Genomic DNA, 21031 nt, shown 5'->3' on the forward strand with positions numbered 1-21031 from the left:
CTTCTAGTCATTTTCCCCTATGCATATAAAAACCAAACACCGCATGTTCTCACTCATAGGTGGGAACTGAACAATAAGATCACTTGGACTCAGGAAGGGGAACATCACACACAGGGGCCTATCATGGGGCGGGGGGAGGGGGGAGGGGGAAGGGATTGCATTGGGAGTTATACCTGATGTAAATGATGAGTTGATGGGTGCAGCACACCAACATGGCACAAGTATACATATGTAACAAACCTGCACGTTATGCACATGTACCCTACAACTTAAAGTATAATAATAATAAATAAATTTAAAAAAAAAAAAAGCTAATGTTATTTCCTTATAGGAGCTTAAGGGGTTAAAAGAGAAAGAGAGGATTATTTCACTTCTTGCTTACATTTTCAGTTCCCTCAAGGTCTCCTCTTTAACAGACTGTCTCTGGAGTGATTCAGGATGCTGAAGCAGTTGATCACTGAATAAATCTTCCCTGACTCTGAAAATGTTACAGTATTATGCAGCACACACAGCGTGGGTTGCAGCTGAGCTGCTCTGTGGCCAAAGATGATCTCTGGGTAAAGAAATTGCCTAGAATTACCCAAGGGAGTTTGCATTTCAGTAGCGAAATAGTGAGTGCACGAACGGAATTGAGTGACTTGCTCGAGATTTTGGCCATATAAACACTAAGGAAGGGCTGGTGGAGTATAAGATAAAACAAATCTCTGTATCTTTTGATTCAAGAAAGAGAAGTACACCCTATAAATGTCATTCTTTAGACAGTCCCAGAAATGGGCCATTTTAAATATATCACTGAACTACTGGCAGGATGGAATGTCCTGGAAGCCCCATTTCTCTTGGAGCCATCCTGAACAAGAAAGCCATGAAGCATGAGGTAATGTCTGCTTCAAAGAGTTTCAGAGCTTCCGATGTCGGCCTGTCCTCTGTATCAGTATTTGAATGTGGGAGACCCGGGAGTAGCATCTTAAAATATATTCTCCTAGAGATCTATTTCACCAGCACTCAGACGGTGAAAAATCAGGTTTATCTTTGGATTTAAAGGAATATTCTGATGCCATTCTGGCCATCAGAATAATTTTGAGACATATCCCTCTAAACCATGAGCTAGTTGTCTTATTCGATTTTGTCTTTTCAGTGCTGAGGCAAGTGTCTTGTCACCTATTAGGGGCCCAATAAAAATTGACTGAATCAGGAAATGACTGAAGGTGTATAATTAACAATGACTTGGGACTAGCTATAATGTATAAAGGACATGGCCATATCCAGCAAGAAATACTTTTGTATGCCATTTCTGCTTCATGTGTCAACGAAAGGAAACCCTTAAGATTTTTGCACTATGATGTTATCCACCAGAGATTCAACCTGTCAGCCTCAATTCAGCACACAGATGTGTTTTCCAGGGGTGCAAGTTGGGCAAAGGGATGGCAAAGGTGTCACATTGAAAAATATTCTCAATGTAGTTGCCTTTGGATGGAATATTTATTTTCTTATACACACACTTAAATTGCTATATACACAATTTTCATGCTCACTTGTGAAGGAATTTGAACTTGAGACCCTTGGTGTGGTGCAAATACCAGATCTTCTGAATCTTAGTCTTGTTGGGGAAGGGGCAGAAATTCATAATTTCATAAAGTCCTCCAGATGATATGAATACAGGTGGTGTGCAGATAGGCATTTGGGGACCAGTGGTATAAAGAAAGGGATCATGTGACTTTTCCATTTTTCTATAATTTATGTGAACCATTTAGTCTTAATGTCTAGTTACTATGCAGTGCCATAACAATTACCACATGTATGTTGTTAAATGTGTGCCCGATTAACTTTATTAGAGGTTGTATTTGAAATAGCAGTGACGGTTTCTACATGGGGTCTCTGTCTTCGGAGATTTTATGAGCAGATTATTAGCAACATTAAAGGGAACACAGTTTAGGGCCAAAATTTAGTATTATGGCTTTTGTTAGTTTTTTCATGAATGTCTGTATGGAAAGTCAAGCTGTAAATAGTTTGCTATCACTTTAAATAATTATTTTTTAATCAGATAGAATATTGCTGTTACTCCTTATATGATAGTTGGATTTTCATTTGTTTGTGAAGAATTTTGGAGAAAGGATAATCTAAAAGTTTGCAGAATAAGCAAAATTCTGTTGTGATGACAGTCTCCCCTATCCTAGGACATTGCTGATCTAATATCAGGACATATTCTGGTGCCCATTGGCCTGCCTGGTGATTATTTGGCATGGCCAAGAAATATTGAACCAGAATCCATATCAAATTCAAAGATCCATGCCAAGAAAAGAAAGAACATTTTGTTTAGACCAGACTTTGCAAATGACCAGAGGTGTCCCTTATTCCATCATGGGCCTTTACTGTCCCAGGAATTACTGGGCACTTGTTTACTACATGCACATTGCCAAATAGGACCCTTTCAGACAGTGGTCTTTAAGTCATAAGTTACCACCATCTTGTACTATTCTAGAAAAAATAAAAAAAGGCAAGTCAGGCTGGGGCGTTGGCTCAACCCTGTAATCCCACCACTTTGGGAGGCTGAGACGGGTGGATCACAAGGCCAGGAGATCGAGACCATCTTGGCTAACATGGTGAAACCCTGTCTCTTTTTTGTAAAAAATACAAAAAACTAGCCCGGGGAGGTGGCGGGTGCCTGTAGTCCCAGCTACTCGGGAGGCTGAGGCAGGAGAATGGTGTAAACCTGGGAGGCGGAGCTTGCAGTGAGCTGAGATCCGGCCACTGCACTCCAGCCTGGGCGACAGAGTGAGACTCTGTCTCAAAAAAAAAAAAAAAAAAAAAAAAAAAAAAAAAAAAAAAAAGGCAAGTCAAAGGATGGATAAAATAAATAGAACATGAAGCAAATTTTGGGAGAAAGTTCATCATCCTAAAATAGCTACTGAGGATGATTGATGGGCAAGGAAGGCTCTGTCCTGAGTGTGTGGGGATACAATGACCACTTGGCCTTCACCTTCAGAGCTCACAGTTTGCCAGGCTTCCTTTGGGTCCAGCTATCACCCTGTAATCAGTGGAAATCTCTCATCCTGTATTAGTCGCTCATTGACACAAACCCCCATTAGGTTTAGTGAAGAGCTGGAGTGCCAACAACAAAAAAATATGTCCTATTCTTGCTTCATTGTTATCCTGAGTGATTCCCCAGGGAGGCAGAGATGTTTGCACAAATCACTACCTTTGGTGCCCAGCCCACCTGACCTCACATTCCAGCCAACACTAACTTCTGTTGCAACCCTGGACATGTTGAAGCTATAAAAGTCTTTGTTCGTATAGGTGATAAGCAAGGATGCTGATACCCACCTTGTAGTGCGGCTTTGAGGATTAAGTGAGCTTGTGTAGATACAGTGGCCTGTCATGTGGTCATATATTACTAAGTGGTGGCTAATTTCCTTTGCTAGGGGCTGAGGAGCTGGCTCAAAGTTGTCCTGATGGCAAAGTGGAGGTGTCAGGTCCTGGACTTGTGCAGAGGCATCAATGAAGCATTCTAGAGGAGGTGATCCTCTGCAAATGAGCCCTCCCTCCACCAAGGACATGGAGCATTTGTCTATAATCGGGGACATTAATTTGGATCTGGGGACTTAATTTTACCACAAACACACTGCTGGAGTTTACTCTAGTTCTGTACCCCAATTGAAGTGTAATAATACAGGGGCATGGTGTAAAAAGATGCAGCTTTCTTGGACATGCATAGGAAGGAGGGGAGCTATGAGTGAGTGCCAGGAACTTCCAGGGTTCAAGTTTAGGGGGTAATTTTTGGTTCTTTAGATAACCTGCCATTGTTTATGCAATGAATTTAAGGAAAAAGCAGATTAGTGAAAGATATTTTACTGCAGTGGGGCTGTCTTTTGAAGGCCTGATTTCTTTTCCCCTCCCTCCCCTTCCCCTCTCTTTCCATCTCTTCCCCTCACTTTTCCTCCCTTTTACCCTTTAACTGAACCTAGTTCAGGCATCAGCTTCTCTAAAGGGCATCTTGTGATGCCTCCTATTCATATTCAACCTTGCTCTTCGCCCTACCAATAATCTGATGTGATTCTTTGCACAGTCTGTTAGCAATTTTACACATTTACATCTTGTCTTCTCTAAGAGAGTGAACGCTTCTGGAGGTGTGGGGAGAACATTTCCATTTCTTTCATTATTCTTTCAGCTCCTAATCTGGGGCCATGTACATGCTGGTAAATGTAGCAATAAACACCAACCAAATAAACAAGTGCTTATGTTTCCAAAAGGCCAATGTGTGCAATCAATACCTTTTTATTAGAAGAAAGACTTAAAGGACTAGAATTCACTGGGTGGTGGGGGTGGGCAGAATATTTGCTTTATTAGCTCTCCAGGTCGCATTAATTTAATGCAGAATATTCAACCTGGTTGAAACTTCACTTGCTACTTAAGGAATCGTTACCTGGGATGCCAGGAACACACTAGACCAGAAGTTATCTCTGGTTTTGCTTCTAAGAAGAAGTATAACTATTCAGACAATTCACTTCATCTCTCTCTGTCCAGGCTTTCTCCTCCATTAAATGCAGGTGCTAGAATAGGTACTCTGTAAGTTTCTGGTGTTGCCTAAGATTTTATTCTTTCTGTGCTTTAAGGTCTCTGTTATGATCATGAATGTTCTTTATGTAGTCCCATAGCTATCTGTGGAAGTATAAAAATTGAATTAGTCATCCTCTTAAAAATTACATTTCCAATAAACAATTTTGTTGTTGTTGCTTATTTTGGATACAATTACAAAAAATGTCTGGTAAATTGAGTATTTGAATCAATGAAGCTTTTACCGAAGTTGAGGATTCAAAAACAGATCGTTTTAAACAATCAAGAATGACTTTTAAATAACTTTTATGAAAAATATTCTGTAGCATGTTTATAATTATGTTTTAAAATTTTGTCTTTAATTTTAAAATCTCAATGCTATTGAGCTATAAAAGGTAGAGAGACTAAAAAACCTAATATCTGGAATAAATATATATTTTCCTGTTAAAATTACAGTATTATGAATGTTCTGCTTGATTAACTTCTGATTATAACATTCTAATTGGAAAAATCCTTCAGGTAAAATAGGACAAGTTATGTATAATAGGCTAAGGTATAATAGGCTAAGAAGCGCGACTTCATGTATGCAGTCAGTCAACAAGTATTTAACAGAGCTCCTGGGATGTAGAGTTCTGGGCCGAAAACTTATGGGGAGACAATAAAAGTGGGTGGATTGTGTCCTCAGAGCATTTACATTCTGATGTACAACTTGTATTTTCTTTACACCATAATATCTATATTTATGTCTCTTTCTATTAGCTGAGTAAATAAATCCACCCAACTCAATTCTTATTTTAAAAAGCAAAACATAAAATAGTAGTCTTACAGTTTATCTTTCGAAATAATTTTCCAAGTTCTACTTACCCTGAAAATTTTACATTGGCTGCCTGCACGTCTGCACTCTGAACTCAGTGATTGACATTCTAATAACTCCTGGCCCTCCCAGATGTTTTTTTCTTAGCTGAAAACAACACAGCATTTGCCCGAAGACAACATCTTTGAGTTATCTTATGAATACAGATTCTCTTAAAAACCAATCAGAAGAAGAAGAAAATAGTAAAGACATACATAAAATATAATTTCTTTTAGGCCCTGGGCCTGAGTTTATTTTCAGGTCCATTTCAAAATTTTTGTATTTGTTTTTGCATAGCCTGCTTTGTTTCAGAAAGGATTTAAGCTTACTCTATAGTCTCTGTTTTTAGTTCTCAAGTGGAACTAATTTGAACAAATCAACCAGATAGCACAAAATGGGTCCTATGTTAAAAATGTGGCAAGCAACCAACTGTCACTGAGAAATGAAGAGGGGTGCTGAAAAGGCTTTGGAAGCTAGAATATTTTCCCTTATTGACCTTTCTATTATCAGACTTCATTAGAATCACTTCTTAGGAATCTTCTGTAGACAAGCATTTTAACTGGGTTAAGATGTTACCTGGGAGAGGTGCCAAATAAACTAATCTGTGTTAATGTGTTATATATCTGATTAATTCATGGTTGCAAACACAGTGCCTCGGGGGCCAGGCCACTGGCTTGCACAGGGCCGCTGACGGGGAAGGGCTGGATGGGAGTGGGGAGCCCCAGCCTCCTCTGGGGGCCAGCTGTGTCTCAGCCCCCATGAGTGAAAGGGGCTGTAGTCCTGGCAGCCAGTTTCTCTCATTTTTAAAAAGATGAATATATGAAAGATCCTGATCTAAAAATGTTAATAATTCATTCAGAGTTTTTGAAAACACTGCATGGTCTTTAAAAAAATCTATCTGGCCACCTGATTTAGCTGGACTTGTCAGCCTTCACTTTGCCACCTTGGAATCAAGCTCATTAGTCATGTTATATCCTGATGGCAGGTCCCGGAGCAGGAGACTGTTCTGACGGAGGGCTGGGATGGAGACGTGGTCTGTGGCTAAGACCCAGTACCCAGGGTGTGGGATGTGGGGCCAGGGGCAGGACCAGGCCCTATAGTCCTGACTGGAGTCAAATTTGAAATAGGACGAGGGCAGAGGAAGAGTGGATGGGAGCCACATCTCATTTGTTCTAAGACCCTGAATGACCAGGAGGCCTCTGTCAGCTTTAGTAAATGACACTCGCTTCCCTTTGATGTGGAAGTTGCCCTTGTTTGAAGAACTCTGTGTATTCTTTGGTTTTCAAGGTACTCCTGAGCAGAGCAGAGATACCAGGGTCCTGCCCTATCAGTCAGCAAACAAGCCCCTAGTGAGACTTGCTGGCTGGTTCTCAGCCAGAGGATTAGCGACGATGTAAAGAAACACAGGAGCACACTTCGAAGAGCGTCTTCCTGGCACTGGAGTCAGCCAACAGCTGGCCTTCCGGAGAAATGCAATCCTTTAATTCAGGACCAAAAATACAATTTTTCAAACAGGTCCCGAGAGTCCACCGTGACCGTCTGGCACTTACGATGAGGAGATGCTATCTGAGCCAGGTTCAGTATGAAAGACTCTCTGTGCTACAGGCGTGGGACTTAGTGGGTGACATGGGAGTTCCAACAGGTGACTTGGACATGTGGGATTCTAACACAAAGGCTGCTGGGGATGGTAGGGGAAATTGTGGGTGGCAGGCAAGAGGGTACAAGGAGGGTGCTATTATCTTGAGCACAATTAGCACTTGACAATGGCTTATTTTCTGTCTGTGGAAATACAGGCCAACGTAAAACTTCTGGCTCTCGTTCTTTTCCCCTCATGGGCCAGCATTAGGGGGAGCTCTGTGCTTGACTAAGATACAGAGATGGCTTAGTTCAGCAGCGTCTGAAATTTTCAGAGAATGCACAGACCTCATTTTATATTCTTTTTAATGCTATGCCTTTTTCCTGCAGCAACAAGTGATTGCTTTAGGATACTATTTCAGGAATGGGCATGAGAAGGCACTGGCACTGAACAAAAGAGAAGCCATTGGTGTTGATTTTAGTATTTTGGAACAAGAGGGATTTCTCTTAGAATGTTGCATGTGTGAATATGAGAGAGAGGAAAAGAGAAGAGGGAGGGAGGAGGAAGAGGGAGAATGAGAGAGGAAGAGAAATTCTTAGTTATTATGAGAAGGGCTCTATATACATGTAACTAAAGTGAGTCTTAATCAAGGGCTGACTTTTTTTTTTCATTGTCATGACCACTACTTTTCCTCGTCATAGACACTGATTATAGATCAGGTTAATCGTTATATAGCAGCTGATCACTTGACCAATAGATCAGATGGAGTTAACTTAGAACAACCAATGATTTCAGTGCATCATTCAATAGTTGACAAGTGAGTGGCTGGAGTGATCGCATCTGCAGCCAAGATTTAAATGGTTGCCTTCCAGTTTGTGTTGCTGGCTTCGATGTAGTGATTTAACCCCCTATGAAGACGAGGATCTGGAAATATAAGTAGGATCTGAAACTGGTCTGCAGCTGCACGCACAGAAACACCCTGCATGCTGCCTTTGTAATAAGGAGGAATCCATACTCTTAACAGTCACTCCCTGACTCTCCTCTTCCTCTTGCTCATCTTTCTGTGCATGTAGGGAATTTACTACTGTTTATTTTCACTCTCATCAGTTAGGAGGAAATGGAAGAAAGAGTAAGTAACTGAGGTTGAATATGTTAATTTACTGGGCTGTTTTTGTTAAGCAAATACACAACAATACAAAAAAATCTTAGGCTAAAATGAACCATAGGTTCCATTTGTGAAATTTGATGATACAGATAACCCTAGGCTTTCACTACTGTCTCTATGTATATTTCCTAAATAGCAATATCAGCAAAACCTCACAGGCATTGGGGTGGGTAATAATATTTCTTTAAAATACTCAGGAGAAGTGAAAGTCATTTCAAAGGACTTTAATTGCCATGGAGTCATTCCACTTCCCACTTAACTTTTTCTGCCTCAAGGTCCCCTCTACGCAGACTGTCTAAGGCATGATTTAGGTTTTTGGAAGCAGCTGGTGGCAGCATAAATCTGGCCAGACAAGGAGGGTGCTATGGAACTGGCAGTACACCCTGAGTGCCCGAATGTCACAGCAAACACTCTGCAATGAAGCAAGCAGGGTCTACTAGGTGCCCTGATCAATGTGAATATATATAAGGAAAGGAGAAAATGTTGGTTCATGTATTTAATTTATAGACATACAATTCAGGTGTGATTTCAGGCCCAGCACGGGTGATGTTAGAAAGGCCTTGGGCAGTGCTCCTCCAAGTGAAGTCTGAGGCATCTGGCCTGTGATCTCACCACTGACCTACTGCATTGAAACAAGGGAATGCTATTTTTCAGCATCCCTGGTGATTCTTGGTATACTCAAGTTTCCAAACTACTGTCTTAGGGTCCCTAGGGTCCCTATCCTGAGAGGTTAGACAAGAAAGGGAGGGCATGGTGGCTCCCTGGCTCTTTCACCTGCATTCTTAAAGTATCCTCAGTGAAGAAATGGTAGCTTAGAGAGGTTAAGCAAATCATTCAAAGTCACACAGCTTGTAAGAGGCAGAGCCAGCCCATGAGTGCTCCTCAACTTGGTTGAAAATTAATATTCTTTTCACTAACCCGTGAAACATAGAAGATTTTTAATTTTTCTTGCCAAAAAGTCCCTAGACATTGTTTCTTGTAATCAGGCATGAAAAGAAATTGTGTAATTCCCTTTTCTTAACATTGTTCAAGCTCCTCTTAACCTCCTGGGTGGGAGGCCCTGATGTCTGCCAGCTGCAGAGCCAATACAAGCTGCCTTTTCACACTTCACAGCAGCCACCTTTTCCTTAGGGCCACTCTGGGAACTGGGGATAGAAGAGGGTTTCAAGGCCCATATGCAGGAGAATTCAGATTCCACATTTCTTAAATTTTGCATTCTTTTAGCCACTATGATGTATCATGTCTTCTATCAATTTTTGGTTTTCTCTTGTTTGTAGAAATAGAAATAAAGTTTCTTTTTAGTTAAATTTGAGGTTAAATTACTCTAAATTTGGCAAGATTCATTTTTTTTTTTTTTTTTTTTTGAGATGCAGTCTTGCTGTGTCTCCAGGCTGGAGTGCAGGGACACAATCTTGGCTCACTGCAACCTCCGTCTCCCCAGTTCAAGCGATTCTCCTGCTTCAGCCTCCCAAGTAGCTGGGGCTATAGGCATGCACCAGCATGCCCAGGTAATTTTTGTATTTTTAGTAGAGACAGGGTTTCACCATGTTGGCCAGGATGGTCTTGATCTCTTGACCTTGTGATCTGCCTGCCTTGGCCTCCCAAAGTGCTAGGATTACAGACGTGAGCCACAGTGCCCGGCCCATAATGTTTTAAAAGATTTTAGTTTGCAAAAGAAAAGTCTCTTAAAGAGGGCTTTACCATGAGAATTTATCCCTAGTCAGGAACCCAGTCTTTTGGTTTCTGTGTTTGTGGGTTTTTTTTTTTTTTTTTTTTTTTAAGATACTGATTTTAGAGCATCTCAGGAATGCTTCTTGGTGAAATCTAACCTACAGCATTTGTCTTTCAGATTGAGAGTGGAATCACACAATTTAGTGAAAAGATTTTGGGCTCTGGGGACAAACGAAAGCAAACTACTGAACTGTTTGGACTTCTGTTTCTGCAACAATTAAATGGGGATAATAAAGCCAACCTACAGGGAGGGTGCGACGATTAAATGAGATGAAGGGTGTGAAGGGCCAATCCCTGCATCTGGCATAAGGGATGACTCAAATGTCAGTGCCTTCCTTGTTTTTGGAAGGTTGAAGAGAGAGGCCATGACCATGAGTCTGGAGCCTGCAGCAACTGGAAGCTGTGGCCAAACGCCACACACAGGGAAGGGGACCAGTTGACACAGGCCAAAATATATAGGATTCCACCTCCACAAGAAGCAAGTTGTGCTCCTCTCTGCTTCTTTGACTCCCAGCTACCCAGTCATGTAGAGGCCATCTTTAAAGAGTGCTTTGTAGTGTGCAAACTCCATCAAACCCACCGTTGACTGCTTGGATTGGTATCCTATTTCTGCCACTTAATAGCTGTATAACTTTGGGCAAATTAGTTTCTCAATTGCTTCCCTTGTAAAATGGAAATAATGGTGCCTACTTCAAGGGTTCCGATAAGGATTAAATGCGTAGTGTTTCCACAGTGTCTGGCATGTAGTAAGTGCTCAATAAATGCTCTCATAGCCTCCTGTACTATGAATTTATATTTGTATTATTCACATAGTGCAGCTGGGAAAACGATTTTAACTCACTAAAGTTGTCTTTCTCTTCCTGAGTGTGCAAAGTTAAATAGGGACAAAAAGCATCACCCAGTTTTTAGACAAAGTGTGAGGAAGGAAGCTCCAATGTCGCTTGTTGAATAATGGGCAACATTCGTGCAGTCTTTGTGATAAGTTTGTTTGCTTCCATGTCTATTAATATAAAAGCCACGTCCTTCCTGTCTTTGGTTCTTTTTCTTATTAGCAAGGTTTAAGTTTCTCTCTGGCCAAGTCCTACTTTGTCCACTTAATAATTATATTGACAGTCCAGCTGTGGCAGAATATTTTATTTTGGCCCAACTCTCCTGGTGAGAATAACTAGAACAGCTGGATAAATATTAAAAACTATTTGTCTGAAAGCATTGAAGAACGACTGTGGCAGCAAGAGCTGGAGATGACCAAGATCCTGAAAAGAGGGGAAGTGCAGAGAGGTGAACCTGACATTGAACATCAGACATTTGCTCACTGAAAATTGGCAGCTGGGAGGCCTAGAGGCTGAGCAGAAAGTGGTGGCTGAGAAGCAATAAAATGCGAAAAGTCTCTCACAGGTCTGAGTAGATAACTGGTGGTCAGGACCTACCAAGGCAAGGAGTGCTAGTAAACACTTTAGGACTGCTGAGTTCCCTGAAGCGAATGTTTTTTCTATTTGATGCTCTTCCTTTTACCATTCAAGTTGCTGATAAATTCAGATGTTTGTAATAGGTTAACCCAATTTCAGCATTCTAAACAACAGTAAGAGCTGAAAAAAAGCCACTGCATTGGTGAGAAGAGGGTGCTTTGCAGGGACAATTCTCGGCTCCTCTTAGCCTAATTGGCCTTGACTTTTGGAAAGTCAGTCTCTTCATCAAGTTACAGGATTAGAAAGAGGTTGAATAGCAATGCAAGATTTTAATTCAGATCTCATAACTGAGAGCCTGGGTTGAGTTGCCCACTGCTTGGATGTTTATGGGTTGTCCATGAAGAAATATTGAAACATTTTCAGTTAAACAATAGGGCAATGGTAGCATAACTTACAATATATGCTTTTTCGAACCATGTTGTATGTCTTAGACTGAATACGTTCATAATGCCATCTATTTAGATACTTTATATCTGTCTTTGAATACCAGAGTAAGACACCTATTACCATAATTGGAAATTTCCAAATGTAAAATTTCTTCAGAATCCCAATGTTGAAGAGTACATGGCTTTAAAAGACAGCATGCAATTTTGTTTTATTGGTTTTCTTTTATGCATGAAAAATTGTCAGTCTTATGCATGACTGCCATCAATACCCCGTTATTGGTTAGAGATTCGAGAGGATTTTGAGTACAGGATGTCTTGGTTCTGGTAGAACAGATACACTCAGAGTAAGGAAGTGACTGGGTAAAATGTGCATCTCTGTGTAATTTCCTCTGAGTTGAGCATTTATTTAAATGAAATAAGTGAGGAAGATGCAATACTGACTTGAAAGTTTAATTTTTTTTAGGTAAACTTTGTGTTTGGAAATAATTTCAAACTTGCAGAAAACTTGTAAGAGAATAGAACAAGATACATCATAAAGTCTTTAGCCACATTTACCTATTAACATTTTATCCAATTTTTTTTATTATTCGTGGTCTCTCTTCATATCTACATATATCTATATCTCTGTAATACAATATATATAAATGTATATATACTCATACTATTTTTCTGAACCATTTAAAAGTAATTTACATATATATTATGGTCCTTTATCACTAAATATTCCAGGGCATATTCTTAGTACAGGGATACTTTTTTTTTTTTAACTTTTTTTTTTTTTGTGATGGAGTCTTGCTCTGTTAGGCTGGAGTGCAGTGGCATGATCTTGGCTCACTGCAACCTCTGCCTCCTGGGTTCAAGCAATTCTCTGCCTCCGCCTCCTGAGTAGCTGGGATTATAGGCACCTGCCACCAGCCTGGCTAATTTTTTTTTAATTTTTAAATTTTTAGTAGAGACGGGGTTTCACCATCTTGGCCAGGCTGGTCTTGAACTCCTGACCTCGTGATCCACCGGCCTCAGCCTCCCAAAGTGCTGGGATTAGAGGCGTGAGCCACCGCGCCTGGCCTAGTACAGGAATATTTTCTTATGTAATCACAGTACGACTATCAGCTTCGGGAAATTTAATGTTGATACAATACTTTTTATCTGGGCTAGTGTCCATATTTTAATTTTGTTAATTGGCTCACTAGTGGCCCTTGTGGCATTTTGACCCCTCAATACAGGATCCAGTCTAGGGTCAGGTATTGCAATTAGTTGTCATGTTTCTTTAGCCTCCTTTTATCTGGAGCATTTCCACAGCCTTTGTCTTTTTTGACATTGGCATTTTTGAAGAATACAGGCCCCCCCCCCCCCGCCGTTTTTTGTTTTTCTGATAAAACACTTCTCATTGTGTCAGATGCTTCCTCATGCTTAGATTCTGCCTAACCTGAATGTGTTCTTGGCTGACGTGCACCATTGCTGATGGGACACATCCAGAGGTGAACAATGGGCATCTCCCCTTCATCGGTAATGTTAATTTTGATCACTTAGTCAAAATGTTTCCTGGGTTCTCCATTATATAATTATTAGGTTGGTGCAAAAGTAACTACAATTTTTTTTCCATGTTTTAAATGGGAAAAACTGCAATTACCTTTGCACCAACCTAATACTGTACTTCCCCTTACAACTAATAAGCAATCTGTAGGGAGGCACTTTAAGACCATTTGAATGTCTTGCCTTGCATTGAAATCTCCCCTCAATTTTGCCTCCATTGATGATTCTCTTCTGATCTGATCTTTGCTCTAACGATATTGTGCAGGCTTTCTAATAGTGAATATCAGGCAGCCAAAAGGTGATTCGTTTTAGAATGTGTGTAGGCTTAGTGAGGGTGACATAGATTGGAACTCATTAGAACTCAGAAGTCAGTTTATTACCTGTTTTTCTTCTTTTTGTCATATCAACATGGATTGATCCACACGTGGGCTTCTCAGGGTTTCCTTTACTTAACTTGTAACTTGATTTTTCTTTCCCTGACCCCTTAACCCTTGGGAAAGGAAGGGGAGGGGGCAAAAGAAACACCTACCTGTCAAGTATCGGCAAAACAGCGTGTAGAAAGAATAAATAAATAAATAAAAGAAGGCAGGCAGCCAACTCTGAGGAGCTTGCAGCCCCGCCCCCTGCCGGGGTTTGCACTTCGGGGCCCACAATTCGCACATTACCACGGGATAACCAGGAAGATAGCAGTGCCGCGCCTCTCTGCCTCAGGGGGGGTTGCTTTTCCTGTGTCGGAAACTATCTGTGCTCCCCAGTAAGTCCAGGAACAATCTCCACTTATTATAGCAGCTCAGAACCCAGGACTGTTTACAGCCTCACGCAGACAAGACACTAACCCTCACTCATTACTGTCGCTGTGGGGATTTATCTGCACCACACTCTCCTTGCATGTGGCCCACATTTTCATCCAGTAAAATCACATGTTGTTAACTCAATATATACAGTGAAAACAGCATGAATAATGGAACCTTTAATCCTTATTTCTCAAAATTAGATTTCCACTTTATCCTTCTCCCATTTCCTCTCTTTTAAAAAATTCTTCTCAGTGCCAAGCAGAATAGATGTTGTCCAGACCTTAACTCTAAGGAGATTCTATAGTATTTCTATTCCATTACCAGGTACCTTTGCAGATTCAATTTCTGGGTGGATTGATTGTATTTGTTTCCCTGGTCGCTTCACACGTGACTCATGAGAAATTAACAACATCCTTGTCACAGATGATGAGAGAAAGAGATAGCCCTATTGACACAGGGTACATTTCAACAAATGGAATAAAAACTTTAGGTCTGATTAAACTCACACCTGTAATATCAGATGTGAAGACACACTCATACCCTGTGTCTTTATCTCTGTCTTCCTTGGTAAACAGATTTATAAGGTTGGAATTATTTTTGGTATTAAATCAGAAACTAACAATACTACACCAAACTTCAAGGATGGGGTTTGTCAGAGATGGTGTGCAGCATTAAGACCCCTTTCATAACATACATAGTATTATACAGTATGCAGACAAATACATCCGAAGGTTGTGCTAAGGGTATTCAGCTTGGTAAATTTTCATTATTCCAGAGATGGGCTGGTAAAGCCAAATGGACCAGATTTGCATTGACCATTAAGAGGGTCTACATGTATGTGTGTGTATGTAATACATATGTATACATATGTACATTCAGATATATGTCTTTCTCTATATGTCTCTCTATATATTTGTGTACGAATCAATGATTTGATTCCATGGGTTTATGGAGCATGTCATAGTGGTTAAGAGGCCCATTTCGGGAGTCCACTGAGTTCCAGTCCTGACTCCGCCCTATTTGTTAGGTAACCTTGGCAAAGTTTCCCTATCTGTAAATGGGGATAAACATGAACCCTTCTTGCAAGGCTGTTGTGTAGACTGAACGTGGTAATATATGTGCAGGGCCAGCATGTGCCTGGCATATGCTAAGTGTATAATCACTATGAGTTGTCATTACCAGAGACGTAGTTTAGTATGAAGTGGATGAATTGAGCTGTGACTCATGATTCTGATCAGGAACTACCGTCTTGAAAAAACCCAATTAAACACAATGGCTAAAATGAGATTGACCTACATTGATCAGGAGGGTGGCCAAAAAAATAGATTGATTAGGTGTGACCTATTCATTTCATAAATTTAAGTCTATCTTAATAATTTCTATCAAAATACCTTATAAACTTATCTTGCCTCATGGTCACTCCCAAATTTTAAAAAGATGGACAAATTTAAAAGAGATTTTCTTTCATGTGCTTCTGTCTTTGGATGGCTCATTTTTTAACAAACAAAAGGCTTTCTTTATTCATGTGCTTGAAGAGATGTAAAGTCTTTGTTAGTGAAAACTTCATGATGGAAAATAAGTTGCAGCTCATTACTGTTTATGCCTTTTCATCTTACTAGGCTTTAAGGGTTTGACAATAAGGCTATCCATGCACCATGGTAGCCCTGGGGAGGAAAGCTGGGGACCTGTTCCTACTGACTGTCAGCATTTGCTCACTTTAGAGACTGAGTATCAGTGAGGAAGGGAGAAGGGTATGTGAGCAGGTCTGGTACTATGGTCCAAACAGAACACCCAGGTGTACCATCAGTCAGTTACCAGAGCAGCCAGCAGCCAGCCATGCCCAGGCTTGTCTGTTCCTGTAGCACCTCACTCCAATAACACCTATCACTTTGCACCATCAAGGCATTTCTCAAGCATTAGCAAACCCTCTTTGTTAAGGAAGTAGACATTCCTGTTTTTACTTCATACAGAGGGAGATAAAGGTGGAAGAAAGAAAGAGATTCACTTCATCAACCAAATATTCCTGTGTTAGCATTGGCAGAGGAGCCTATTCCTGAAAGCAGGAGAAGTTGATTTCTGCATTTTCCCCAACCAGTTGACTAAGCCTTTCTTCTAACCAGGTGACAAAAAATACCCCCACATGCATATACACTCCTGTAACTTGTGGTTTCAGAATCTCTCTCTCTCTCTCTCATTTTGTTTTTTTATTTTTTGAGACAGTCTCACCCAGGCTGGAATGCAGTGGCACGATCTTGGCTCACTGCAACCTCTGCTTCCCGGGTTCAAGTGATTCTCCTGCCTCAGCCTCCAGTGTAGCTTGGCTTACAGGGGCGTTCCACCATGCCTGGCTAATTTTTGTATTTTTAGTAGAGACACGGTTTCACCATATTGATCAGGCTGGTCTCGAACTCCTGACCTCATCATCCACCCGCCTTGGCCTCCCAAAGTGCTGGGATTACAGGTGTGAGCCACTGCACCTGGCCCAGTATCTCTTATGTGACTTTGTCAGACCTACGGAATTACTGAAGCGGTCAAGACAGATACATGTGTGTGTGTGTCCACCCATGTGCGTATGGTCTTGAGGTTAGAGAATGATGTTCACCCATGAAGTTCCAAATAAGAGAAGAGCAGACAGGGTCAAGAACAAGTTGAAGATGGTTATCTTTTGTGAAGTTCCTGAATTTACTGAAGTTTGTTAGTATTGTAGCCTGACCGTTTGCCTATGGAGTCTTCTCTTTTGTTCTTTGAAGAAGTGATGACTATAAAGTTAGCATTGGTTTTCTCATCTGCCTTTTGGCAAAATAATCTATGTTCTACCTTCCCCCTTTCCACCCCCTTCCTCTGTGAGTACAAGGCCCTGAGATGTGGTAAATCACCACTATCCCAGAACAATCCACTGCTCTGTGTACCCTGTGGAGATCAGGTTTGGTCATAGCTGGCTGGTGCCCATTAGCAGATGGACAGTTTTACAAGTGGCAGCATTACTTCATTTCTAGCCTGTCCAGTTCAGACACTGCAGCAGATTTAATGACTGGATGTGTGATTGCTTCAGTAATGTGTCATTTTCTCTGAAACCGAATTTGTTTTAAATGGTGTTGTAAGGTTTCAGTAGTTGTGGTCTAGGATCTTGTCAATGCATAATTGTCATGAAGCCAAGGGAAATGAACAAAATGAGTAATCCATCCAATTCTTATTAATTAGTGATAGATTTTTAACAATATCCAGGCCACCGCTCTTTCAGTGCAACCTGTCTTCAGTGCTGTCTCACAACTTCAAGGCCAGGGGGAAAGTTCCATTTAAATGAAGCTGCATAGCATGTAGCACATTTATGCTGTTTACATGGTAGTTGGTTATTTTGATGAAGTCCTAGCTATAACTTCTCTGTAAGGATGTAGTAAGATAATCTTTAAAAGTTTTAAGCAAGTTTATATTTAATTATATATCTTACTCTGTCTTGAAAGTGGAAAAAATAGATACAGAAAGCATCATAATTCCAAAGAAAAAGATAGTTCAATAAGATTTCAAATAAATATGTGAAATTCAGAAATAAATGCTTGCTTCTGAATTGCATTGGATTTAGTGTATATTGTGACTCTGTAGGTCAGAGATGTGCTTAAATTCATTTGATTTTACTTTGGATTTTGGGAAATACCTTTATAGGAGAGGAAATTTGTCCTTTTGTTATGACTTAATAGCAAAGAAGCTGTATTGATATTGCAAAATATGAGTTGAGGCCAAATAGTTACAATAACTACATCCATAGCATGGTTTGGTGACTGAAGGATGTTATGTCAAGTGGTTAGTCAACTGATGTCCATGTGTTGAACTGATTTTATGTGTGTGTGAGTGAGTTGCATGAATGTAAACTCCTCTATGGTTTATTTAGCTTAGATTTTTCACAAAGCCTGTGCCGTTCCTTATAACAGCCCTGTAATAAGTGGTAAGCCTACTATAAAAAGGTACAGAATCCAGTCCAGGTTTACCCTTGGTGGGTCACCTCCGCAGTGTTGTGCTGCATAAAGATCTAGAAGAAACAGAAGGATATGACCAAGGCAGTGCCTTACAATATTATTCAAATTGCTTATAGTGATAATCTACCAAACTGAGAGTAAAACAAAACACCCATCCCTGTAGGAAATAGGATATTGTTCCTTTTAGGAAAGGTACCTAATTTTTTTCTTCCTTCTCTGTCCAGCAGGGGGTAGTCTGACACCAGCGTTATTTACAAAAGGCATTGAAAAAGAGCTCTCAATCTGTAGTCACTTAGATGTCTTCCACTGGAGGAAGAGCCATCCAAACCAGGACAGATCTTGCTAGCTTGATGAATCAGACCTGCCACTCAAACATAGCATTAAATGATATTAGCACAAAGGCAACTACTCAGCTGTTTTAAACTGTGTCTTAACTGCAGATAAAAGAAATGAAAGATAGCATTTAGTTTCTTGCACAAGCACTTCATGCTTTGGCAGATTCACATTTGCTTCTACTTTCCAGGTGTTGTAGCTGCACTACTTTATTTCACCTCTTGGGAGTCTGCCCTTTAAGGTTGTGATGTTGGCCCCAGAGCCACCACTGCTAAATCAAATCATTGCTCTGATGGTGGATGTCAGCATAAAAATGGGAAGGTCTTCATCCTGCTCCCTTCCTGGCAGGCTGAACTCCTGATTTGACCCCTTCTCTAGTTAAAGACAAGATAGATCCTAACATGCAAAACTGTTCTTAGGTGTTAGAAAATTGTAAAAGTGCAGCATCTGCTGATTACTAGACAACAAAGTTTTATATATGTGTATGTGTGTGTGTGTGTATATATATATATAAAATATATATTTGAGTGTCTAGATTTGTATTACATGGAAGCCACTAGCCACACATGACTTTTAAATTTAAATTCACTAAAATGAAATAAAATTAAACGCTCAGTTCCTCAGTTGCTCTAGACACATCTCAATGCTGAATAGCCACATGTGGTGGGTGGCTGCTGTATAAGACTATGCATGAGTGAAATGTGTCCCTCCCCTCAGAAAGTTCTGTTGGACAGAACTGGACTAGAGGCAGTGTGTGGATACTTATTCTTGGTCTTTACACTAAACCTTCCACCCCCCAAAAAACCCTTATGCTACTGTCTCCACTCATCACCTCACCTGAGTGGGAAGTGGGATGCCTGTTTTTGCAGGGTCGTCCAGTCCAACTCTCCCTGTAAACTATTGGCAGTGTTAGCGTGGTGATAAATGTCTGTGTCTACAGGTAACCACAGTCCCCAAATGCCGCCTTTTTTGTGACTTCTTCAGTCAGATTGGCCAAACACAGTCTGCAGGGAACATTAGTTTAAAAAAAGATAATTGGAAAGAAGGGAAAATAGGTTATTTAGCCTGGTACAATTTATTCACAGGTGGCATTTCTCCCACCTGAAGTGTTAGAAAAGACAACTGGTCTTAGGTAAGAAAACATGCCAAACTTGGTTTACATTTTTGCAGTTATGGAAAGCCCCTCTCCAGACTCATTTTTTTTACTTCTCTCCCAGTTCCTTCATTCAAAATGTGAGGTCTCAAAAACACTTGGATGGTGTTTAAAGGAGAATACTTATTTAAAACACTGCAAAACTGCTTACTGGCCTGAGTGCAAAGAAGTGAGACAGGTACAGTTAGTGCAATTATTGATGGTACTCCCTTTGTCTCTTAAAAATGTCATAGTATGGGTGATAAATTATATGGTTTGTATAAATTATATGTTTTGTACTAAATCCTAAGTGTATACAAATTGACTAAATTTAAGGATGCCCTCCTTGTTTATATTTTAGTTTGAATTTTCCTCTGAACTGCCATACAGCTTACTTTCAACAGCTCCAGTTCTCTGTTTTCCCCTCTCTGCTCTGATCAAAAATTTATCACCCAGGAAGTCTCCTATCTCCTTTTAAGCCCCATTCCTATTCCTGTCTCTTCCTGGGACATCATCTTAAAATTCTGAAGGATGATTCCATGATTACATTTGGATTTACACACTTCTGAAAGAACATCAGTCCTGTCACCACGAGACTGTTCTTTTGTTGTGATGCTGATTTATTTTACAACGTTGGCTGATTCTGGGCTTTTGTGCCTCAGTTGTTCTGTTTATTAAGTGGGAATATCTGTACTTTAAAACTGCCTCATAGGAATGTGATAGGGCGAAATATGTGTGTGTGTGTGTGTGTGTTTTTTAAGTGCTTTGAAGTTTCTAGATGAAAGATATTGCCATAATTCAAAGCATTAGCTAAAACGGATACCAAATTGCTTTACATATGTATATCATTTAACGTCTTTAGATGAATTGCATACTATCCTTAATAAAAATACACCCCTTATGCCTTATTACTCACCACACCGGTAAGTTAGGAAAATAACGGTGGTTACACATGCCCTCATGAAGAGCTGGAAGTACTCATTATAGGGTCTTCCCTTTCCTCCCAAACACCTGCAAGTAGAGGAAGAGAGGGCACATTTTCTCAGGGTACAATAAGTCAGCAGCCTCTGACAGAAAGACAGCTGCCGAAAGCCTTGTCTGGGTTGCACATGATTTCATTTGCATTTTGATTTCTGTGATTTAACTGAAGGCACAGGTTGTCTCTGCCAAATATCCCTGGCCTACCAAGGGATCCAAGGTAGAACTGCCCAGAGCAGCCTGACTTATGAGGACTGCCATTGCAGCACAACCAGTGCATCCCTAAACATTTAGTAATAAAAAATCTGTTGTTCTTTGGTCGCCAGGATTTAACAAGCCTAATCCCTAGGAGAGGCGATAAAAATTCATTAATCTAATTAAATACTTCTTATTGCCAAAGTGACTTTGTAGAGTAGCTTTGCTGAAGGATAAGTGCAAAGTAAAATGGGGTCCCAGCAGAGAAACAAACGTTAGACTTGAGCAAGCTGGTGCACGCTTCATTAAACTCATAATTATCCTTTGGTTCTAAGTAGCTGATAATATTTAATGAGTATCCAAGATA

Source organism: Macaca nemestrina, chromosome 5 (genome assembly GCF_043159975.1).
Source record: "Macaca nemestrina isolate mMacNem1 chromosome 5, mMacNem.hap1, whole genome shotgun sequence".
Classification (NCBI taxonomy): Eukaryota; Metazoa; Chordata; class Mammalia; order Primates; family Cercopithecidae; genus Macaca; species Macaca nemestrina.